Source organism: Python bivittatus, unplaced genomic scaffold (genome assembly GCF_059951505.1).
Source record: "Python bivittatus isolate LINGU-HERP-01145 unplaced genomic scaffold, Pbiv_v1 ctg000370_np1212, whole genome shotgun sequence".
In the NCBI taxonomy this organism is placed as follows: Eukaryota; Metazoa; Chordata; class Lepidosauria; order Squamata; family Pythonidae; genus Python; species Python bivittatus.
Window position 1 is genome coordinate 967501 of NW_028277062.1, and position 5997 is coordinate 973497.

At 43.5% G+C, this 5997-nt stretch overlaps 1 long non-coding RNA gene across 1 annotated transcript in view; it reads left to right on the forward strand.

Annotated features, from left to right (window-relative positions):
• The window catches only part of LOC112542128 (uncharacterized), a 29733-nt gene that overhangs the window by 13027 nt on the left and 10709 nt on the right, over nucleotides 1-5997 (forward strand). The gene's annotated exons all lie outside the window — the stretch shown is intronic.

The following is a 5997-nucleotide window of genomic DNA, read 5'->3' on the forward strand; positions in this document are numbered from 1 at the left end:
AGAGTCACGTTGTCACAAGCTTTCAATTGCAGAAATCATTTTTTTTAGCAAGACACAGAAGCTCGAAAGCAAATGGTGGGATGAGCTCCGTTGCATCACATCAGTTGCCTGGACTCCCTAAAGCAGTGTTTTTCAATCTTGGCAACTTTCAGATGTGTGGACTTCAACTCCCAGAATTCCCCAGCCAGCCAGCATCTCCTCCTCCTCGTCTCCCAAGGTCATTCCCACATACCATTACAGGGGATGAAAGTAACGCTATGCAGTTGTGTGAATTTGGATGGATGGATGGATGGATGGATGGATGGATGGATGGATGGATGGATGGATGGATAGATAGATAGATAGATAGATAGATAGATAGATAGATAGATAGATAGATAGATAGATAGATATTTGTTTCTTTGCCTTTCCTCCAAGTTAATTCTGGTGCCATGGCTTTAGAGGGCCTTGGGTTTGTTAAGGCAGCCTCTCGACCCTGGATGATCTCGAAGAAAGCTAAGCAGGGTTGGATCTAGTTAGTATATGGAAGGGAGACCACCAGGCAAGACCCCTAAGAAATAGGCTGTGAGCTAGACTGGGAAGAGAAAAACATGTACGGGAAGATGGCAGTGACGAACCATGTCATATTGTGGCCAAGTCATCAGGAGTTAAGTTGAATTTGAGGAGGACTGTAGAGATGGTCTTGAAGAAGGAATTGAATGACCATTATGGAAACATTAGTTTGGCCCTGATAGATCGGAGGAGGTGAGGAAAAACCTCAAGATTGTTCCACCTTGATTCCCTTTAGCCTAAGAGGGGAGAGAGAAAAAATCTCTATCAGGCTTTCAAGATTCGGCTGTTATACCCCATAACAGTGTTTCTCAACCTTGGCAGCTTTCAGATGGGTGGACTTCAACTCCCAGAATTCCCCACAGGCTGGGGAATTCTGGGAGTTGAGGTCCACGCATCTTAAAGTTGCCAAGATTGGAAAACACTGCCCTACGACAATTTTTCCTAACTTGGCACCCTTCATAAGCCCTAGAAACAATTCCCATCTTATCTCTGAACAGTCGCAATTCCCCATGCTGGCTGGGGAATTCTGGGAGTTGAAGTCCACGCATCTACGAGCGGCCAAGGTTGAGAAGCACTCCTTAAGAAAGTTGATGTTCAGAAGTAATCTTGCCAATTTAACAACAATAATAATAATAATGTGGTATGCTCCATTCTGGATTATACCACTTTGAGATGTGGGGGGGGCACCTCCTTGAATCATCCCTATTAAAACAAAGGATTCGCCTAGAACGTTTCTCCCTAATCTACTTTTTCTGTAAATCAAATTGTTTAATTTTGGTGCCTTCCAAAGACTTTCTAAAATGCTTCGCTTCAGTTTAGGGAGATGTACCATTTGTTGTTTAAATCAGGTTTTGCCTTGAAAAGAAGGGGAAGGTCAATAAAAAGGCCCAGATTTCCTGGGAAGGTGTCACAATCAGGGCATCGCTTTTTTATTCCATTTTGCATCGCTGTGGAAGACGTCAAAGCAGATGCAAACAAACCGGTATGTTGATAAATGCATTTACTATCCGGAGTTTCAGCACCCATTTTTTTCTTTGCACCATACAAAGTTGCAAAATTCTTTTTTTTTTCGCTTTTCTTCTACCAGCCCCTGTTCTATTTTTGCTCCTCTACTCTCATGAGGACTAGAAACTCATTTTTAAAAAGTAGAATTCTCAGAGACCTAAACATCTTTTCCTGCTCACTCACAGCTGGCCATTCTGCTATGATTTTGTACGCAGGCCTCTATATTTTAGGTGCACATCTGGGTGGTTCTTCTTCTGTTTCATATTTAGTTTGCCTTTTGGATGGCAGGGGGGAAAATTGAGAGGTGGCTGGATCTAGAGAGTTTGCAAACGAGTTTGGAAGCCCAGAATAAGCACAAAATGAATTGAGCCGCAATGTACAAGCTGGTTTCTCATGCAACGCTTACTTAGTTAAGTAACCCAACTATCTAGGTTTGCACGAGAAACCAAGCCACGATGCCACAGACTGGATTTTTTGCTTGGCTTGCGTGCAGTTCCATGTATCGTGCAAACAGAGGCTAACTCTCCCAGATGGCCCTCCCTTTTCTGCACGGTTTTGCACACAAATAACCAGAACAGACAGACATGAAAGTCCCAATTCACCCACTGCACAAGAGTTGTTGACAAAGTCCCAATGGCAAAGTTCACACCATGTGCTGCTTCAAACCCAAATTCTAAGCAAGGCATATTGGGGGGGGGGGGGCTAAATTTCACCAGCTGGTTTTAAACCAGAGCTAGGAAAATGGAAGCCCCCCGTGCCACGATCAGCTGGCCCGCCTTGTGGGTGTTTTTTCTGATCTAGATCCGTCCATCTTAGCCCTCTGTCCTTCCAAGAACGTTGGGGTAGGCTACACATTGGTGTCCTTGTGTTACGCTCACAACCACCCAGGTATGTGGGTCCGGCTGGAGCCTTCCCTTTCTGACCTGGGATCCCGGCCTCCGAAGGAGCCGAGCAGAGAGCTGCAAAAACATTTTTCCGCCCAGCTCAGCTTCTTCAAAGGCTGACCCGCTTTTCACAGCTTGAGAAACACCAGAGTTACAAAATAGTCCATCGAAACATTATGGGTGACAAAGACCACGACGGGTTGAAGGCAGACAGGGAGGCGCGCACGTTCGTTCGATGACCGGGAGATGGCTGCGGTGGCATGACCTCCCAAACCTGGTTAGCAGTAACCTGGGTCAGTTTTCTCTGCGACTTACCTGGTTGAGCTAATCCAAACAGTTGATTTGCTTATGGTTCAGCAGGTTGGGCAAACCGACCCAAATGAGTTAATTTGGGGCAAAAGCAACCCGGGTGGCAACAGGGAACCAGGAGCTGATAGAACTAGGGTTAGTGATTAAGCCAAATAAAGGATTTATTTGATGTTGGCTTCTTGGCAGAAGGGTCCACCAGTGGCCAACTCACATTGGACATCTGCCGGTCAATAAGTTATATTCTCTGTGAATCTTCTTTCTTTCACTGAACTGATATGGACAGTGTTTCTCAACCTTGGCAGCTTTAAGCTGTGGGGACTTCAACTCCCAGAATTTCCCAGCCAGCACATGGCTGGGGAATTCTGGGAGTTGAAGTCCCCACACCTTAAAGCTGCCAAGGTTGAGAAACACTGGATATGGGTATCATGGTTATGCATGAACCAAATTTATATGGAGGATAGGTCTAAGTGCCAAGGGGTTGTTCCTGTATATGAGTTACCCTGGCATTGCTCTGATTACGTTTATATCTTCGGGGCATGAGTTAAAACCTGCTCAGCTCCTGATTGATTTCAGCTACGGAGAATTACATTAGTCTTTTACCTTTATTGTCATTCTGATTTGCAGTTTATCGTCACATTTTAGAGACTGTTTTCCAACCCGGGCAACTTCCAGATGTCTTAATTTCAACTCCCAGAATTCCCCAACAGGCTGGCTAGGGAATTATGAGAGTTAAAGATCACATAACTGGAAGTTGCCAGGTTGGGAAACACCACTTTAGTGTGATGAGATGTAAGTGCGATGAATTGGTATTTAGAGAGAATACAGGTAATCTTGTTTAGCGACCACAATTGGGACTGGCAACTCAGTTGTTAAGCAAAGCGGTCACTAAGTGAAACTGCAACTGTGTTTATGATTTTCTTTTGCTTTACAGACCTGCAAAGGTCATAAATGCAAGGATTGGTCACAAAGTTACATTTTCATCACCATTGTAACTGCAAACAGTCGCTAAACGAGGACGACCTGTAATAAGCTTGTAGTTGATTTTTACTAGCCTACTTTCTACCCAATGGGAAATAAGTAAAAGAAACAAATAATATTATTTCTATCTGCTTGTTGCTTTTTCCCTTCCAAGTCTGTTGAGTCTGAAAATACGTAGACAATACATCATAAAACTGATACCTGTTGAAAAATATTTATCTAGGAGTATATCTGGCAGTTCTGTGTTTCTAAAATAGCGTTTTAGGGTTGTTTTGCTTCCTATCACAGATGCCAAGATTAAGCAGCAGAGAATGGTGTAATTTTGTCATCATGCAAAGTGCCCAACGGAGAATTGTGCTTCCTCAAAAGACTTCATGTTTAGGCTTTCTATCAGAGAGACATAAGATCCCTTAAGCTTGCTGTACATCGTGCCGTCCAACCGCTACCGCCATTTCTGTGTCTGTGGCGGGCGGAAATGATTTGCCCCTATTCATTCATCCTCAGGATGCACTGCGACAATGAACCAAGGATCAATATACCTTTTCCAAAACCAGCTATTTCTGAAAGTTTAAAGCTTTTCAGAAACAAGACCGAGAATGTGCAAAAGAAATGGGCTACGCCTGAAGTCCAACACTTGCGGTGCTGGAAAAGATTTCATTGCAAAAACCCTAATCTTGGAACGGGGCCGTTCCAGAAGTGGACTGTCCTCATTCTGGAAAGCTCCGACTTGTCCAGTTTGCGGTCAGCACACTCTGCAATGGAAATAGTTTACACTCCCCTCCTCAATTCCGAACTAAAAGAGGACACAGCCTGTTAACGGGGTGCATTTACAAACCGATACACAACGCCTTAAACAAGAGGAATAAAGCTCGGAAAACCCCAATATTGCTACGCACCGTCCCATTCCCAGTATTTCTAGCCCAATCCACATCTCGCATTTGATCCTGTTTTCTTCCAGATCATCTCTTTAATATAATTTTTATTTTCTTTTTTCTTTTTTTAATCATTCCCCAACCTCCCCACCCCCTCGCTTTAAATACACAACAGAAAGACATTTTTCCCCCCAGTCTGGGGTGTAGAGTTGTGGGGAGAAGGAGAGTTGAGAATGGGGCGGCCCGGAGGATAAGCTGCTTTTCACTCAGCCTTCCTTGTACTACCCCAATGTAGTTTGTTTGGTATCTGTGTAAGGGCGGTGTTTTTTCATTTTTGCATCCCCTTCTTTAACCCACAAGTTTCCATGTTCATCCACTTCTTAAAATTCACGTCCATCTTTGTTGGTTGGGAGGGTATAGAAAATACATTGTGGAAGGGAATGAAAAGACCCCCCCCAAAAAAAAATAAGCGATACAAAGGCAGGGGAGAACGTGAGGGGTTAACTTTTTTTTCTCCTTCATCTTACGTCTTTTTTTTTTTTTTTAAAAAAGAAAATTATTTCCAGTTTGCTTTTTATGACTCCTTTTTGTTGGTGGGTGTTCTCTCTCTCTCTTGGTTGGTTGGTTTTTCTTTTTGGTTATTGTATAGAAGTTTTTTTTTTTTTTTTTAAGAGCTTTGGATTCATAAAGAGGGTTTTTGTGTTTTTTTTTCTTTTTTTCTTTTTTTGCAAGGACGTCAGCACGCGGCACACGGGGAGCGTCTGCGCGTTTGACGAGAGTCGGTCTCTCAGCATTCTTTCTCTCTCTCTTTTTTTTTAAATTGTTTTTTTTAAAGCCATCGGAGTTAGGTTTTGTGTCGTTTCCCGCGCAGAGACAGAAGTCACGTCTATCAGGAGGAAAAAGACAGCGAGGTTGTCGGTTTTATTTGGTTCCCCAGTGCAAGTAAAGATCCAGCTGGGGGTGGGGAAGAGGAGGAGGAGAGAGAGGAAAAAAAATTATGGGGAAGAGAAACTCTTGCCCTGTTTGGTTGCTGTTCAACTTGATCAAATCCATCAACAGTTCAGGAATTAGTCCATCCGGCCTTGACGGTAATTAATATACAAAAATGGGCAGCACGTGCGCTTTGAGGGTTGGTGGTAATGGTGGTGGGAGACTGAGTTTCTCAACTTAATCGCCTCCTGCCTTGAGTTTTTTCTCCTTGGATTCATCTTTTTTCTTGTCCATTCTTTCTGCATCCTTCTTTTTTTATTTTTTTGGCCTTTTCCCGTCGGTAACACAGTAAAAGGGTGGAAGGTAAGTGTGAGAGAAGGAGCTCTTATGGGGGGTGTATGTGTGTGTAACTGTAAGAGAGAGGAGACTTGAGTGTATAATGGACATATGCCAGCAACTGTCTTACA